The sequence below is a fragment of the Ursus arctos genome, unplaced genomic scaffold, assembly GCF_023065955.2.
Source record: "Ursus arctos isolate Adak ecotype North America unplaced genomic scaffold, UrsArc2.0 scaffold_25, whole genome shotgun sequence".
NCBI lineage: Eukaryota > Metazoa > Chordata > Mammalia > Carnivora > Ursidae > Ursus > Ursus arctos.
In genome coordinates this window covers 19,067,721-19,087,311 of record NW_026622930.1, presented here as the reverse complement: position 1 = coordinate 19,087,311, position 19,591 = coordinate 19,067,721, and the positions used below count along the sequence as shown (strand labels likewise).

The 19,591-nt window shown below is 38.3% G+C and overlaps 1 long non-coding RNA gene across 1 annotated transcript in view; it reads left to right on the top strand.

The window, feature by feature from the left end:
- The window catches only part of LOC123002157 (uncharacterized), a 289,432-nt gene that overhangs the window by 259,539 nt on the left and 10,302 nt on the right, over window positions 1-19,591 (top strand). The window contains exons 7-9 of the long non-coding RNA XR_006411740.3: window positions 3,212-8,056; window positions 9,550-9,733; window positions 10,530-10,562. This is a non-coding gene — a long non-coding RNA (uncharacterized LOC123002157). The remainder of the gene's footprint in view (window positions 1-3,211; window positions 8,057-9,549; window positions 9,734-10,529; window positions 10,563-19,591) is intronic.

Genomic DNA, 19,591 nt, shown 5'->3' with positions numbered 1-19,591 from the left:
TTGAAATCCGAACGATGCTTCCAGATCCTAGCACTGTTTAACTACAACAGACACACTAAACAGACAGAAGCTGTTCCTATTTCCTTATTCCTCAAAAGCATTTAATCTATGTTGGAGAGCAAGTGGGAGATCTGGAAAGTAAGAAAATAAAAATTAAAACGTAAAGGTAGAATCTGTCACTTAATAGTCGTTGGTAGAAAAATGAGACAGTTGTCAATTATTTATCAACCACTATGTTCCTGGTGCTCTTTCCCAAAATGTAGATATTTATTTCCATTTCAGACAGCTAAAAGTAGAAGAGTAAGACTCAGTTCAGTATCTATGAAATCCCAGGCTTTCTGCAAATCGGCCATAAAAAAGAATGCAGTCTTGCCATTTGTGACAAGATGGACAGACCTAGAGGGTATTATGCTAAGTGAAATAAGTCAGACAGAGAAAGAAAAATAGATATGATTCACCTACATGTGAATCTAAAAGCAAAACAAACGAGCAAATAGAAAAAAACAGAAACAGACTCGTAAATACAGGGAACAAACTGGTGGTTGCCAGAGGGGACAAGGGTGAGGGGATGGGCAAAATAGGTGAAGGGGATTAAAAGGTACAAACTTCCAGTTATAAAATAAGTAAGTCATGAGAATGAAAAATACAGCATAGAGAATATAATATAATAAAAACTTTGTATGGTGACAGATGGTCATTACAGTCGTGGCATAGAATTGTTGAATAACTATGTTTTACATCTGAAACTAATATTGTATGTCAACTAGACTTCAATTAAAGATTAAAATTTAAAAAGGAAAAAAGAATTGGTTGTACTTCCGAAGGCAAGTGTGGGGAAAGGCTATCTGGATTTCAGGTAGAAGGTATAAAACAACAAAGACAGAAATGGTTAAGTTGAATCTTTGTGATGAAAAGCTTCCAGTGATAGGCTGTGGGGTTTATTCTTAAATTCATTAGGCATGAAAAAGACATGGAAGACTTTAGAACTCTGTAAAAACGAGGCATAAGGAAGATTAGTCTGGCGGTGGTAGACATAGATGTTTTGGATCAAGGAGAAACTGGATATAAGAGGGATGAATCGAATAGTTATTCCAACATTTGAAGTGGTAGTAGCGGAAATACCCAAATGCAGTACTGGCCATGAAGATAGAAAGAAGCGGACACATATTTGCTATACGGGGATTAGCTCACCTGAGACATAATTTTAATACCACAGTATAGCTATCTCTGTGCTATCACTATGTGCAATTTAATATTTTTCTGTATCCAAAGGTTGCATATAATCATCCTGAAAATAGCAAGGAAAGTACTCACTTGTTTCCTGTAATCACACAGCTGCAATATGTAATGAGCTGACAAACACATGGGTGGCTAATTTATGCTTTGCCAGAACCTGCCAACCACATGGAAAAGGTTGCAAAGCACATTTGAACGTGCCTTGTGCATGCTTTTGCAACTCTGTATACTACGTTGATTACAAAGACAGAGCTGCTCTGATAGGTAAGTCAAACCAACCTGTGTTTAAAAGGTTGGTCACCTTACTATGGACTTCCTTTCATGTAACATGCTTTTTCATGAAGAGCAAGCCGTGCCTCACGGTTTCTTTTCTGTGTATCTACATAACAACTAGCATCCATTACTGCCCTGCTTTCTGGTCACTGGTGATGCCTGCACTGTTTGTGATTTAGGCAATTTGGGGGTGGTCAGGGGGTGGGTAGGGAGAGCTCAAATATTTATGTCTCTCTGAAGGTGTCCAGAAACTAATTTTCTACAGTTACGCTTCAAACCTTCCTTTTCTCTCCTAACATGTGACTGCTTCTTCAATAGAGATGAAATGAATAAGTGTCTTTCCCATATCTCTTTGCATTAAACTCACTCCCTTAACATTGCTTCTCTTGTCTGCTTTGGAGCCACTCTTTGCCAGAACTCTCTGTGCCACATCTAAACTCATGCTCCATCTAAACTCATGCTCCATACACATGCACCTTTGGTACCCTCTGCACTATAATTGAATTCCCTTTTAATCACAGAACTGGAAGTCAAGAGACAACAGTTGAGGTTTTATTACGCCAATTCTAGGATGTCGTAACAACAGACCACATGGAAAACAGGGGTACAGAAAGGAGGCATTGTGGAGAGGGGTGCACACATATTTCTTGACTTCAAAGCCAAGGGAAAGGATAAATAAGTCACTCTGTAGTCATCAACTACATATATTTATGACCTTTAAAAAACAGCCAGAGGTACTGAAATATAAATGGAAGGGTCTATTTGGAAGTCTGACACTTTTCCTTCCCCTCTGAACTATCTAAAAACACACTTATTCCGAGAACACAATGTACGCTTTTCTTTTAATCTTTTTGTTTTAGTTAAGAAAAACATGCTGGCTTTAACAAATTCGAATAATATGTAAGTGTATATAGTAAAAAGGGTATGCCCTCCTCTGCCTTCTTTCCCTTAATAGTTCTGTATTTATTATCCTTTGAGAATTTTTCTGCACATATAAATATGCATCTTTTATGTTCGACTACAATTTTGCTTGGGTCTTTAAACAAATTGGGATCCAATTCTTCATTTTGTTCTGAGGCTTGCTCTTTCATTTAACAATATGCAGTGGATATTTTTCTAAGTCAGAATCTAATTCAGTTATTGTAATGGCTGCACAGTTTTCCATTTGTGGATATTGTATAATTCTTCTCTCTCAATTACTTTTCTTTTCCTCTACCACTAGCAATGTTGCTCTGAGCGTACTTGTAATATTTGTATCTATGTGCTCTAGTATTTTGTAGAAAATAGATTCCTGTGTATTCTTCAACACTTCAACCATTTTGTTCCCTTCAGTATAATGAATGTTAGAGTCATTGATACACACACACACACACACACACACACACACACACATTTACGCAAATACTTTGCTTGCATCTCCACAATTTCTGTAGACCAGAGAGGATAGTTTAGGCAAATATTTGAACATTTTATAACCAGAGGGCTAAACAGCATTAAGTATGATTTTCACTAATGAAACATTTCTGTACATTACGCCACCTGCATCATCTTCGCTCTGAATATTCACTAAAACACTCAAACATTCTCTTCCCATTTTGCATCTGCACCTACAGTCATCTTTGCTTTGTGGACCAGTATCTTCCTCTACTTGATACTCATCCACATGCTGGTGATGCTATTTCATTTTTCTCTTTTCTTCCAGGGGTTTTTAGTCTCAGCCTCTCTCTGCAGCGAAGAACAAAGCTACCGTGGAAATGACAGCTTCCCTAGAACCATCTAAGTACCTTCCTACGCTCCGGGTTTGTTTGTTCTTTTTAGAAGATCAGAGAGCACAAAACATGGGCTACATCTGACAAGACGCTGGGTCGAACTCATTTTTAGCTGGTGTCGAACTCATTTTTAGCTGGTGTCATGCTGTGCCTGACAGTTTTGCAGCCAGAAGAGTGATTTGGGACAATGGAAGAGAGAATGGGGCAGCAAAACAGCATTTAATTTTTTCTTTACAACTTCATTGACTTTTTAAAGGAAATATTTTGTGATACAACAGAGATTATTGTCAGAGATTTTTGATGGAAAAAAAAGCCACAGAGTTGAGGGGACGTTACTTTTATGAAAAGATAACTAATTAATTTAGTAGTAAATGGTGGAACAAATCGGATATCTGTGCCTGTCATTATGGAAAGACCTAGAGATATAAAAATTGAAAAAATAAAGGAAAAGCATCTTTATTGAATAATTAGAAAAGAAGTTCTGAAGCCACTGTAGCTGAATAGAAAGGAACTATATTCTTAGAACTGTTAGGGGAATTAGGGAAGCCAACTTCTGTAAGACAACCTTTTTTAAAGAAACACTTCTTTCTAAAGATAATAATACTTGGGATTTATATTGAGCACTTACTTTGAGGATTTCTTTAAATAGACAAAGCCCCCACCTCCGTACCTGTAACAGCCCAGAAACTGTCATAGGTAATACTTAGGTTACGCACACAAGCCAAGGCTATTTGTTCTGTTCATCACCAAATAGAAATGGTAAGTCTATTTATACTGGATAGCAGACACAGAGAGAAAAATCACCAATTGCATCAAATCAATTGTCTCAATATGCAAGAGATGAACTATTCCAGTCTAAAAAGTGCATTCATTTTGGTTGATTGGCACCAGCTGAAAATCAGTCTGATGGGATCATTTGGTGCTCCGTGCTGTTCTGTATTATCTCTGTTAGGTTTATCCCCTGCAGCACCCCACCAAGGCAGGCCAGGAAGAGGTGGGAAGGCATGATTTCTGCAGCCTACCTAAATGCCTTTGAGGCTATAATCATTTTAAACTACTTAAGCTTCTTTATTAGTCTGGGAATTCTGAAATTCAGAAGTGAAATAGTACAGTGTGTATAGTTTGACATTTAATAGTAACAAAGAGGGTTGTAAAAAGGGCAAAATATTCTCTTTCTTTCCTCATATTTGCATAATCTCTCTATATCCCCAGAGCAGTGGGGTAAGATTGATTGTGCTCGTCTCTGATTGATGCATAGGTATTATAAACTGGACGGTTGAGTGTTGCCCTCAGTATTGAAATTACGTCCATCTAAATACGATATTGCCTTTAACTTTCAACTATTTGAATTACTCCGGAGACAATTTACCAAAAATAGCATCTGAAGAATGTCTTTTATTTAGAATTTGCCTACCAGACTAGTCATTAAGAATTTCCAGAAAACACCAGGTATGTTTTCAAGATAGGAAGTCCAAACCAAGCTGTGATTGAGAAGAGCCATTTGGCTAAAGTGAAAATTTATCTAATTAAATCCACGCTATAAATATATTGGCAAATTATTTAGACCGCTCAATAGCTTTGGGAATGTTGCCAACATAACTAAGGTAGAAGGAAATCCTGCTTTTTAAAAGTGACTGCTGCTTCCACTACAGAATTTAGACATCATGATTCTGAAATGCCTTATTGTGCTCTAGTTCCAGGGCTAATGGAACTTCTTCTTCTTTTGTTTAAGATTTTTATTTATTTTAGAGAGAGACAGAGACTGCAAGCAGGAAGGGCAGAGGGGGAGAGAGAGAGAGAGAGAATCTCAAGCAGACTCCGCCCTGAGCACGGAGCCAGACCCAGGGCTCAATCTCATGATCCTGAGATCAGGACCTGAGCCAAAACCAAGAGTCTGTACCTTAACCAACCGTGCCCCTCAGGTGCCCCCCCCCCCCAGGGCTGATGGAACTTAAGGGATGCCTTCTTTAAATCCTTGGTTACTTTTTAACACAAAGGCACTTATTTCTCTTACATCAAGTACTCTAGGTTCACTTAAGAGTATGGGTGTTTAATAAAACCTGAACATCAGCTTCATTTTAGATCTTCTTCAGGGTCACCACTTGCCCATTTGGAACCTCTGTGCGGGTTAAAGAAAAGTGCTCCTTGGAGTGGACACAGGCTGAGGCAGCGCCTCAAGCTCCCACTTTGCCTTCTCATCTGGGCACCATTTTGCAGCCACAACCTGCTCAACTGTACGTGATAGCCTTGCGTCTTCAAATGATCTCTAATAGGCTATTTGTCACATGGTTTCCTGTACATTCTTTGACGCTCCTCTTGATCTCAAGCCTTAAACTGTATCCAGCCCACTCTGATCCTTTGCCAAAGATGCTGCTTCATAGTTTAGTGAAATAAATTGTTTAAAGGCATCTGAATTCTTTCTTCAACCTCCGTTTACTTCAAATATTTACCCATCCTCTTCTTGTCTCAGACAAAGAAGTCTTCCTTCTCCCGTCTGGGATTAGCCATTCATCACTGCCTCACCTACACGGATGACTGGCTACTCCGGTCTTCCCCCCTCAATTTTGCATGTTCAGGCTTTCTCTTGGGAATTAAATCCTTGATTTTGGTTTGCATGTGTTCTTAAACCTCTGCTATCTAAACCACATGCCTTTACTTTTGCAGTTCCTTCCACCAGGAGAGACCTTCAGCATTTATATATATTCCTCAATCTGTCCTTCTTTCAAAGATTAGTATAATGCCACCTGCGTCCAAGAACTTTCCATAAAACTTCATTTAAATCTTCCTTATGGTGGTCACCATTACATGCCCTGCCAAAATTGTTCTGTGTGTACATATTTCATTTGGCGAAAGACACTGTGAGCATCTTGTAGATAAAACTCACCTGTGTTTCAACTTTGAGTCCCTAACACAAAAAGCAGGATGCCATGAGTATATTTAATACTAAATATGTTGTTGTTAAGATTTTATTTATTTATTTGGGAAAGAGCACAAGCAGGGAGAGGAGCAGGAGAAGCCGACTCCCTGCTGAGTGGGGAGCCCGAAGTGAGGCTTGATCCCAGGACCCTGAGGTCACAATCTGAGCTGAAGTCAGATGCTTAACTGACTGAGCTACCCAGACGCCCGAACACTTAATGTTGTATTAAAAATCTGTAGAAGGAAATTTCTATTTATTTGTATAAAGTTTCTCTCTCTTCTTAACATTTTAATTTCTTTAATGATTTTCAATAGATTCGGTTTCTTTTAGAGCAGTTTTGGGTTCACTATAAAATTGAACATAAGTTACAGACATACCCCAAGATATCCCCTGCCTTCACACCTACACAGCCTCCCCCCCTCCCATTATCAATATCTCCTACTAGACTGATACGTTTGTTACAATTGAAGAAGGTTCATGGACACCTGTGGCAACTACTGATCTTTTTTACTGTCTCCATAGCTCTTTTCCAGAATGTCATGTAATTTTTTAGCCTTTTCAAATTCATTTCCTTCATCTGGCAGTATTCATTTAAGGTTCCTCCATGTCTTTTCATGGCTTGATAGCCCATTTCATTTTAGCACTGAATAATATCCCATTGTCTGGACGTACTACAGTTTATGCATCCACTCAGATACTAGAGGACATCTTAGTTGCTTACAGGTTTTGGCAATTATGAAAAAGGCTGCATAAAATTCCATGTGAAGGTTTTTGTGTAGACATGTTTTCAACTCATTTGTGTAAACATTAAGGAGTGTGATTGCTGAGTCGTATGGTAACAGAATGTTTAGCTTTTTTAAGAACTGCCATACTGTCTTCCAAAGTGGCTGTACCATGTTGCATTCCCACCAGCAATGAATGACAGTTCTTGTTGCCCCACATCATCACCAGCATTTGGTATTGCCATTGTTTTGGGTTTCAGCCCTTCTAATAGATATATAGTGGTAATTCATTGTTGTTTTAATTTGCAATTCCCTGGTGAGATATGATGTTGAACATTTTTTCATGTGCTTATTTGCCATCTGTATATCTTTGGTGAGGTGTCTGTTCAGAATTTTGGCCTATTTTATTTTATTTTAGAGAAGGGAAGAGGGGCCAAGGGGGAAGAGAGACAGAGAGAGGGAGAGAGAGAGAATCCTAAGCAGACTCCACACCCAGCGCAGGCCCTAACACAGGGTTTGATCCCACAACCCTGAGATTATGACCTGAGCCTAAACCAAGAGTGGGACCCTGAACCAACTGAGCTATCCAGACATCCCAGGCCCATTTTAAAATCAAGTTGTTAATTTTCTTATTGTTGAGTTTTAAGTATTCTTTGTATATTTTGGATAACAATCCTTTATGAGATATTCTTTTGCAAATGTTTTTCCCTGTGATCACATATCTTCTAGTTCTCTTAAGATTGTCTTGCACAAAGCAAAAATCTTTAATTCTAATGTAGTTTGGCTTATCACTTATTTCTTTCAGGGAACAAGACATTGATGTTGTATTTAAAAAGTCAGTGCCAGACCCGAGGTCATCTAGAAATTCTCCTGTGTTATTTTTTAGAAATTTTATAACTTTGCATTTTTACATTTGGGTCTGTGATCCATTTTAATTATTTTTTTCACTTTTTTCTTTTTTTAGGGTGAGAGAGCGCATGTGTGCTGGTGGCCAGGGGAGCAGCAGAGGGAGAAGGAGAGAGAGAGACTCTTTAGTAGGCTCCACACCCAGTGCAGAGCCCAAAGTGGGACTCAATCAATCTCATGACCCTGAGATCATGATCTGAGAGTCAGGTTGCTTAACTGACTGAGCCACGCAGGTGCCCCTTCACTATATATTTTGAAAATATTATTTAGCGGATGACTAGGCTTTATCATATTTTTCTTAAGTTTGCCTTCCTTTTTGAAAGCCAACATTGCTAGCTCTAGGATTCTTGGCAGATCATTTTTTATCACTTTGAATATGTTACCTTCCCATCTGACTTATTTTTTCTTACCAAATTTTCATAGATTTTCATGAGTAGATATTTATTCATGTATTGTTTTCCCTTAGAATCATTTCCAGAGGCTTTAATTTTTGTTGCTGTTACTTTTTAAGTAATTTTCACCAGTTTTATGCAGGACCAGGTCAGCAAGACTTCTCATACTGTCTTGCTAATCAGTCTCCTCTTGTGCTTCTCTTCTTTGCATACAGGACCCTTGGCTGTTGGATGCTTTCAATTTTATATGAAGTGGTTGCTCTTAGAGTTTTTAGCATGAAATACAGTAATCACTCAGAAAGCCCAGTGGAATTCTCTGCAGACACTGGCAAATAAGAATATGCCTCTTTGAGAGTATATAATCATTATTTCATCTTTTCTCAAATATTTTAAATCCCTTCAACAGAAAGATAGTTATAAAGAAAAAGTGCTACTGAACATACCCAAATGTAAGAAAGTATATTTGTGCATTTGTGTATATAATCTATGTGAATTAATTGAAAAAATAGAGAGAGAGAGATGGGGGCAGAGAGAGAGAGAGACAGAGAGAGGTCAAAAAAGAGAGTAGAAGAATGTCTTAAGATGTCTGTCAAATTTCGGTTCTCTTTACCAAGCTGTGTATTTGGACACTAGAAATGAGCAAATCATATTTTCACAAATGGAAGTGAATTTTCAGTTATTTATCTTGGTAAGATAGAGATTTCCCTGAATTGAAAATAAGAGCAGATTAGCTTTATTGCCAGCTCTATCTGGCCCTGTTACTTTGGACAGGTCTCTTAATATTTATCTACTACATTATGTGTAAAATTACATGAATTACATCTGAATTACGTACCATACAGAGCCATTATAGGACTAAAAGCAATAATGTAAACATACCATTTAAATGCAAACTGTCAAACAGGCCTTGTATTTAAATAGAATTCATAAAAAGAGAAATTGAATCTTCATGGATTCCATATGTATTTACTAAGCAGCCACTATTCTAGGCAGACTAGTTTCAGCCGTGAAAAGTCAGTCTTGAGGACTTTATCTTCCATTGGTGGAGGCAAAGACACAAGTAAATATATAAATGCCATACAATTATACATTTACATAGAAAATATACATTTTAATTCTATCTTAAGTTTTAAGTTAAAATGAGAGTGAAAATTCAAATTAACAAAGTTCTGTAGTGATGATTTCTTCATCTTGGAGAAATGCACAGAGAAAGGGGTGCTATCTTAGAAATGTATAGTGAATAGTACACTATTCTTGAGGTTCACAGTTTAATTGGGCCACTTTTATTTATGTTTTTCTGATGAAATAATGTGTTTTTTCGTACATACTTCCAGTCTATCTATAATCCACAAATATTAAGTGACAGCAGTGCTAAGACCCTGTGTGGCATGAGCGAAGTGACTTCAGAGCTTGCCTGGAGGAAGCCCTGCCCCACAATGACTGATCAGACGTTAAGCACCTCTCGGAGCAGAGACTCTGATGGAATTCTACTCAAGGAAAATGACCGGTGGCAACCCCGTAAGAAGCTTTTGATAGCAGATGGAGGGCATCTCAAAGATGGTGCACATTTACATGCAGAACCACAAGACAAATACAATTAAGGAGGCGAAACGCAGCAATGGGTAATCTCTTTGGATGCTTATATTAGTATCCTAAGCGTAAATATTTATTTATTTACTAAAAATGTTGAGCTCTCAACTATGTGTCCATCATTCTACTTGGGCTCATGATTGGAGACCAGTTGGGCATGGGTTGTGCCTGCAAGTTGCCTACGGTCAGTTAGGGAGAGGCAGCCATGGAAATACATAAGTATTTCTTACTGCTCTACCGCTCAACAGTAGAGCAGTGTAGTATCTTGAGAGGGAGCAATCCCAAAGAAGAAGCTAATTCCTTACAGGAGTATAGTAAAGGCTGTAAAAAATATTCAATGTTGGGGCACCTGGCTGACTCAGTTGGTAGAACATGAGACTTGATCTCAGGGTCGTGAGTTCAAGCCCCACGTTGGGCGTAGGGCCTACTTAAAAAAATATTCAATGTTGAGCTGACTTTTAAGAGAAGAGATGTTCATCTGAGTGATATGATGAGATGGGGGGTGGTGACGGTGGTAGGGGGGTGCAGAAAGTTTTCCAGACAAACTATTAATTCCAGGATTAACACTTTGAGCGTATGTGCACAAATACTTTCATGAAGGTAAAATTTGGGAAACACTTTTACTTTTATGTTTATGAAGCTCCATGAGAATATGTTTTATGATGCTCTATAAAATGTTGCCATTATTATTCTATAATACCGGACTTTTTTTCTCAATCTACAGATATAGAAGAGAGGACTATAATCTTATATCCAGGTATGTCAAATAAGCTTTACTGAATATCTTTTAAAAATGCTTTAAAAACTCAAAGTGAAAATGTATGCACCTTTTAGCACTATTCCTATTATCCAAAGAATTATGGGAAAATAATTCAACCCTATCTAGCCAAGCTATTGGAAGTTATTTGAAATTGCAATTTTCCCTAATCTCAGGATGTTTTGTATTATGCAATGCTAAAATATTATTGAAAGCTATTCTAGCTTAGCATTGGAGGAAAGATGCACAGAATATAAATTCTAACACAAGAGATCTGCCTTGTGTTCCACTAGCTGGAAGAACACAAAAGAAGATATAAAAAGTTATACAACATCTGGAGAATATTTTATTGATATTCTCTGGGTCACCATCAAGCAAACTCCAACACACACTCCAGAAAATCTCAGCTCTGTATATTTCTGAAATACATATAAACTTTAGCAGGACTTGATTCTCACTATTAAAAATAGAGAAACTACACTTGCCCACTTAACCTAAACCTGCTCTTTTTATAGCCAGTTTGTTCAGCAAAGATTGAAGAGTCCTACGTGCACCATGGATCTTGCCATTAGTAAACAGTTCGGAATTAGCCAAATAAAGCTTGCCAAGCTTGCAAAATAACCTGCTATGAAAGTATGAGGGAATAGTTGTAAAACTTTGGGCTATTTCTTTCCCTAAATATATTTTTTAAGAAGTAATCTTCCATATGTAAGAAATTGGATCGAAATAAAATTCTCCATTCACAATTTGCTCAGCTACTAGAAAGGCATGCCTTTCTCCATTCAGAAAAATTCAGCCACACAAATTAAGTGCAGTCCACTTTCCAGTTCCAAAGTATGATGTGCGATAGGAGTAGGGCAGGAAGGAACCATGGAAAATAAAAGGAACTCTGGAGGCTCATGCCCAAAGAAGTTTTCAATCACACTTTAAATTTAAGTGTCTCAAATCAGGATTTAATTTACAGTTTAAGATTTAATAACACAGTCATTGCATGTTAATTAAACAGCAATGGATCATTTACCAACCTGTTTAATGAGGTGTAACAACTATTGCATATAAAACATACCGACATTATTATTACATTGCCATTAAACTTCAATAAATCTGTTTGAATAATTATTGGTATTTAAGTACTATAAAATCTCTAGCATAACTAGGCATACCTATTTATATTCAATAAAACAGGAATTCTGTTGTAGGAATAATTAAATTCCCAGGACCACATTCCTACCTTTGTATGGCAAAAATTCCTATTGGCAACAGTGAGAGTGGGAGCTCCAGTAAATGAAGAATTCAAGAGAAAAGATTTCATCCCACACTGAAGGAACTATCCTCATCATGAGTTTTAGAATCTCACGTTTCTGCAGGGGCAAAGCTCACCTTTAATTTAATTAATAAATGTAATTGGAAGAGCAGTCCCTCCATTATTCTTTCGCCTAGAGGATCATAAATCCTGACATTACCTCCCTTTTGCTCGCACAGGATAAATTGGAGAGGCCCTGTCTAAGAATGTGACCTGACCTAAGGTGCAGCAAAGCAGTAATTTTCATGTTGGGAGGATTTGGTGAGCTAGTAGGGGGCAGAGGGCTCTGCTGGCTGAAATAAATACAGGTGACAGAGCTTGTTATGTTGCTGGGCTGCCCGCAAGATGAGGAGGGTGTGACGCCAGCAAGAACCGATGTACTCTGAAGAATAAGGTACAAGGCTTACAAGGCTGTGCTGCCAGATGCTATTTCAAAAGGCCTGTGGGTGGAGAGAGCCAAAAAGGGATTTAATAAGACGGTGGGAATGTGGAACTCCAAGTGGGATAATCTTTAGTAGCAATGACCTGAAAAATTTGTGTTACTAGTATCTAAATTGGGGATGATAATTTATAAAAGTAATATCTTCCCCATTTATCCAGAATTAAAAACAAAACAACACGAGGGCACCTGGGTGCCTCAGTCAGTTAGGCATCTGCCTTTGGTTTGGGTCATGATCCCAGGGTCCTGGGATCGAGGCCTGCATCAGGCTCCCTGCTCAGTGGGGAGGCTGCTTCTCCCTCTCCCTCTGCTTCTCCCCCTGCTTGTGCTCTCTTGCTCTCTGTCAAATAAATACAAATCTTAAAAAAAAAAACACACGCACACACACACAACCCATAACAACAACAGCAAAAACTTGCTGTCGTAGTCTAGAAAATAAATAGATTAGTGTGGTATCCAGTTTGAGGGTGACATTTATGGAAAGCAGACAGTCCATACTAAAGATAGAGACAGGATTAGTAATTCGGTTGAAACTGGATATTGGAGCTAAATGCCATAAGGGTAAATACAAACACCTAAATTATACCATCAGTTGTGGATTGGGAGTTCTGACCCTTTTATGTACATTTTAAGGGCAAGATGGCTTTGTGAAGCCTGAAGGCTTCTGGAACCCTTAATCTGACAGTCGAGTAACACACATAGTTATTAATATGAGCAAAGATCAACAAGGGTAAGGCATAAATTCTCGTATCAAGTTATATATATATATATATAAAATTTTTTTTAAAGATTTTAATTATTTGAGAGAGAGAGAGACAGAGAGCACAGTTGCGGAGGAGAGGGAGAAGCAGGCCCCCCTCTGAGCGGGGAGCCCTACTGAGCCACCCAGATGCCCCAGAGAGGCATATATTACACAAATAAAATAACAAAGAAAGAAAAGAAAAGGGCAGAGTCAGTAGAAAGATCAGTGATTGGGAGGAGTTGGGGGGAGGATGGGATGGATAAGGAGAGCACAGAAGATTTTCAGGGCAGTGAAATTATTCTGTATGATACATGGTAGATAGATGGCATTATACGTTTGTCCAGACCCTACACAATGTACAGCACTAAAGTGAATCCTAATGTAAACTCTAACTTTGGGTAATAATGACATGTCTGTGTAGATATATCAGTTGTGAATGTACCTACCCTTCCGGCTGATGGTGAGGGAGTCTGTGCATGTGTGGGGGAGGTGATATGTGGGCTCTATCTGTACCTGCTGTTCAGTTTTGCTGAGAATCTAAAAGTGCTCTAAAAATAAAATCTTTTAGAAAAAGATCAGAATCTATTTAAGTGCTAATTATGTCCAATAGAAATTTCATGGAGAGAAATTTTGAAAAATGGCAAAACCAGTGAAGGCTGGAAAGGCTTCAGAGTGTAGAAATTTGAATTCTGCCATAAGGAGCAGAAGTTGAGTAAGAAGAGGTGAGCAGACTAGGTACTTTAAGACAGAGGAAGCTGGAGAGGCTGTAAGATGATGTGGGGAAACAGGTCTTCATGGAACAGAAAATTATACCAATTAGAAAATGGGGTATTGTTTTAAACAGATAAAAAATTCTAAATGTTCTGATTTGAGTAAATACAATGGGGTTATTATTAAATATCTTGGGGTTTTTTTTAACAAAAAAGAGTTTAGAATTGCTATTAAAAGAAACATTAGGCCACTAATGGATTTTGAGACAAGAAACTTCATGCCAATAAATGGCGTCGCATTTTCATCATTGTTCTTTATCAAAGTGTGGGTTATGATTCATGGAGGCTCCAACAACAATGTGAGTAAATTATTTTATCATCCTCACTTCCTTTGTATGGCTCGTTAGTTTCTGCAAACAGGTCAATATATGTCTTACCTCCGACTTGCTTATGTCGATTCCCTGTCATAGAATGTCCTTGCTACTTTGCAAAATTCACAATGACTTACTTGTCATTCAAAAACAGTTGTGTGTGGTCTTCTTTGGGGATCTCTTGATGCTTTACCAGTTCCTTGGTAGAATGGACAACTCCTCTTTTAAGCTTCCTAGAATCCAGCACTTAGTACTCTCATGGCACCTGCAAGTGCTATTACATGCCACTGTTTACACTCTCGTTCTCTGTTTAGGCTACAGACCTTTGGTGATACATCCATATTTTACTAATCTACTATTATTTTTTTTAATTCTTTCCAGCTTTATTGAGATGTAATTGACATATAATGTTATATAAGTTTAAGTTATGCAACTGAGTTGATTTGATCTATATTGCAAAATAATCACCACCATAGCATTAGCTAACAGCTGTATCATGTTACATAATCATCATTTCTTTTTTGTGTTGAGAACATTTAAAATCTACCCTCTTAACAACCTTCAAGTATATAATACATATTACTATGCTGTACATTAGAACCTTAGAACTTATTTATCTTATAACTGGAAGTTTGTACTCTTTGATTAACATCTCCCTATTTCCCCAGCACCCCAGCTCCTGGTAACCACCATTCTAGTCTCTGTTTCTATGAGTTTGACTTTTTTTATATTCTACCTATAAGTGATATCATGCAATACTTGTCTTTCTGTCTGTCGATTTTACTTAGCATAAGGCTCTCAAGGTCCATCCACATTGTTGCAAATGACAGAGTGTCCTTTCATATGGCTAAATAATATTCCCTTTTATACACATATCAAATCTTCTATGCCCATTCATCCATTGATGGACACTTAGGTTGTTCCATATCTTGGCTATTGTGAATAATGCTGCAATGAATATAATGAGTATAAGGGCACAGCTATCATCTCAGACCTTACACCTGTTAGGATGACTATCATCAAAAAAGCAAGAGATAATTAATGAGTGTTAGTATCAATGTGGAGAAAAGGGACCCTTTTGCATTGTTGGAGGGAGTATAAGTTGGTGTAGCCACCACGGAAAACAGTACGGAGTTTCCTCAAAAACTTAAAAACAAATCTACCCTATGATCCACCAATCCCAGTTTGGGTTATATATCCAAAGAAAATGAAAACAGGATCTACTATTATATTTTTAATCCTTTTTTGGGGGGGAGGGGAACAGGGAGAGAGAGAATCTAAAGCGTGCTCCACGCCCAGCATGAAGCCCCATGTGGGGCTTGATCTCACGACCCTGAGATCATGACCTAAACTGAAATCAAGAGTCAGATGCCCAGCTGACTGAGCCACCTAGGTGCCCCAATTTTTAATTTTTTAATTCAATCTTTAGATGCACAGAAGTTGGTTAATCATAATCCTTGGTTTGTGACACACTTTCATCATCTCATTCATCTTCCAGTCCTGAGTCTTTAACATGAGAACCAGAATATAATACATAGAGAGTATATTCAATGAATTTACGCTTTCAGAAAGAATGCATACTGTGTCAGGTAGAATTTTAAGATGGCTTTTATGACCTTTGCTCCCTAGTGTTACTCCCATGAAGATTTATTTTTTTTACTCCAAAGGGGATTATCTTGGTCGTGCTAATCTAATCACCTGGTCCATTTAGAGGCAGAACGTCCTCCTGCTGGTGGCAGGAGAGGAAGTCAGGAAGATTCCAAGAGTGAAAAGGACTGGGATGCTCTGTTTCTGGTTTGAAGATGAAGGAAAGCACATAAGAAGGAATATAAATGGTCTCTAGGAGAAGAGAGAGGTCCACAGTTGGCAGCCAGCAAGGCAATGGGGACCTCAGATGTATACTATGTATACTATGAGGATGTCTGTCAAAAACCTGAATGAGCTTGGACATGAATTATTCTCCAGAGCCTAGTATCAGAGCCCAACTTGGAAGACATCTCAATTTCAGCCATGTAAGAACCTCAGCAGAGAAGCCAGCCAATCTCATGCAGCTTTCTGAGCTGTCAAACTCTGAGAGAGTGACTGGGTATTTTTTTAAAGCTGCTATGTTTGTGGTAATTTGTTATACAGCAATAGAAAATTAATATACACAATCACCTTTTCCTTTTATTTTTGTAACAATGTCATAAGTAATGTATTATGAGCCTACTACTAATAAATTTGATATAAATAAACAGGACAGCTATTAATCTAGCCTATGAAGAGCTGGCTTTTCCATGACTGTAGGAATTAATTTCTAATTTGTGGAAAGTGCCAAATGTCAAATTAGTTATATTCTTGCTCCAAGTGTGGTATTAGCAGAGAGCATTTTTATCCTGGTTCACGCTGGACTATTTCTGTCCTTCTGAAATAGGAGACACTTCTTTCCTAACAGGGAATGGAATTATCAGTACTGACACGTGCCAAGCTAGAGGAACAAGTCAGGACAGAGGGTCTTCCGTAGCACGCATCGGAAGTCAGATCAGATGTGGGTCACCAAAAGTAAGGTTTTTAAGAAAATGCTTTGATCTGTCTTTCCCAGATATCCCCAAAAGGCAATTGTATTAAGCTCAATGTTTGCATTAAGCCTAGTTAGAACAGGCAATTGAAATAATATCTGTTAAGAGTTTGGGAATATAGGAATCACAGCAGTGTCTAACTAAATGAATAGAGAAGAAGAAAACAGGAATTTTAAAGATGGGACTTATTACAGGGCAGAACAATGGGAGAGATGGATAGTCACATTGTGCACAGTTTTCTTATCTGTTTTGAAGAGATATGGCCCACCATGCACAGGGGGCAGTAGGCATTGAGCCATCAAGTATCTTAAGTACTAGAAAGGTTGTTGGGGAGCATGCCATCTGCCTCAGAGAGGTCAGCCCAAGACACTCTTAGATGATATAGGGCCCGGGCATGAAAGCAAACCCTGAAGTAGGGAAACACTCCCTCAGCCACAATAATGCCGATATTATTTTTACACACACACACACAACACACGCTCTGCAGAGTGGCATAAGGGAAGAGAGAGAGAGAAACTAGGAATGCTAATTAGAGTCAGTGACTTTCCTCATGTAAGAAATTAGTGTTTTCAAAAATACATACATACATAATAAAAAAAGAAGTGTGTGTTTTCTTTGGAAGAAAATGCGTACTTATACTGCGTAGAGGTGTTGGTCTAGTGAACTTAGGAAGAAAGGAGTCCTGGTTATGCTTGGTGGATAAAAATAACTGGATAAAATTACCTGGATTTTGAGCCGTCATTCCCTATTTCACAAGACCAGAATCCAGCCCTTTCCCAGGCAGAACTAGTAGTCATCTTGGTTTAGAAAAAGCCCTATTAAAATCTGGCTAAAGCAAAGACAGCTAAATGTACAAAATAAAAAGTACAAGAATGTCCAGACTCCTCTCTCATGTGGGGTGAACTGATGTTTCACAAAGGAGGAGGGTGAGGACAGGGAATCAGAGAAGGTGGGAGTATTACCTTCAGGAGGAATTATGAGATAATTCAAATGTCGTTCATGATGATTGTAGCGAGTATGTGCTTTGAAGAGCTACTCTGCTCCAAACACATCTGAGTGGCAGGTAGCATTCACAAAGAGAAAACTTAACAACCAAAGCCAGGCTTAAAAAGATTTATATTTCCAAGGACAAGAAACCCAAAGAGATGAATGGAGCTGCAGAGAGTGGCAGCTGGGAGTCAAGCTCTTGAGTAACAGGAATGAAAATTGCTAAATGGTGATGGAAACTAGTTTCCACTAAACTATACAGGTACTCTGTGCAAATTAGAAAAAGTTTCTCTCCTTAGATGTAAGTTTGGTTAGGGTTGGGGGTGGGGGGTTGGTAGGATATTTTACAAGTGAAAAAAAGTGATGAGTCCTGAGTAGTTACAAAGCTTGTGGTGTTTGTTCCAAATGCAAAATACGGGATCACGTAGCATGTTCGCAGGGGCCCCGGCTGGGAAATGCACACAGCACCCGTCTTGGGGTGGAGGTTCATGTGGGAACACAGGCTTAATGAGTGAGAGGACAAAGACACAGCATGTTTATCAGGACCTGAGCAAAGCTGCCTGCTGCCTCTGGACCAGTATTTCAATATTCCTAATATCAGCATGGAGGCAGGAACCACAACCTGTTATTATCAGACTTAGTTTCACATGGGAGACCCAGAGGCAACATCCAAACAGCCGCAAAATCCTAGACAAGGAGCAGTAAACCAAAGGGAGAAAGTAATCAAAAGTGAAAACAATAGATCTTCTATACAAATTAATAAACTATATTGGTAAACTTAATAAATTATTGACAGTAAAAATATATATATACATAAAGACTATTGTGTGTGGTTTAAAATAAAGGTAAAGTTAGAAATCGAGCCAGGAATACCACAATTGGGGAGGAGTGCAGTAGTTACTTAATGCTTGCTAAGTTTCCTGTGGGCCGAAAACTTAAGGACAACCATTGGAAAAGTTGTAATCTGAAGCTTCCCAACTAGCAGAGGAAAAGAAAAGGAAAATAGAAGACCTTGTCTGTTTAAGCATTGACGAAGTGAAGGATGGAAAGGATGGGAGGATAGTGAATGATAGGATCATATTTCAATCAATTTCAATCAGTGTCTAAGAGGTTATGCAGTGCTAGACTATGACCCTCAGATCTCAGTAGCTTATACATTAAAGGTGTGCTTTTTTGCTCCCACTAAATGTGTACTGTAGGTCCCCTTAGCTTGGCTGCACACAGACTTCACTCTGTGAGTCAGGCTGATGGACGAGCTTCCATCTGGGCATCTCTAGTCTTGGGGAAGGATAGGGAAAGATGAGGGAAGGATGGGAAGGAATAGGGAAGGATGGGAAAGAATAGGGAAAGATAGGGAAGGATGAGCTCAGAACAAATCACAATCTGGCCCACGGTGCTTTTGCTCAGAGTTGACAGGAATTACTTTCACTCACATTTCACTGGGCAAATCAAGTCATTTGGTAAAAGTGACATTAGTAGAACTAGAAAGTATAATCTTGCAGGGAGGGGTGCCTTGGTGAAGGGCATGCAGGAAAAGGCAGCAGTGATTTAAAAATGATTATACTGGTCAAGCAAAAGCGAACAATAGGACATTGTAAATGAGATAAAATATATTGATAAGCACAATGAAACCAAACAGATGAAAATAATCTATTGAAAGACAGGGTTTAAAACTTTTGTTAAACTAGTGAAATAATAGGCTGCTTTAAACATTCCTAAGACAAAAGCAGATAGAAAGTCTAAAAATAAGTTAATCGAAAAATATATGCCAAGAAATTACCAAATGAAAGCTGCTCTGGTAGAATAATGATAGATAAAAAAATTGAAGTCAATAAAGCTTTAGTAGAAATAGGGTCACAAAAGAAACTATTCACCAACTTTTTGCATCTGGGAGACAGCTTCAAAAATATAAATTAAAA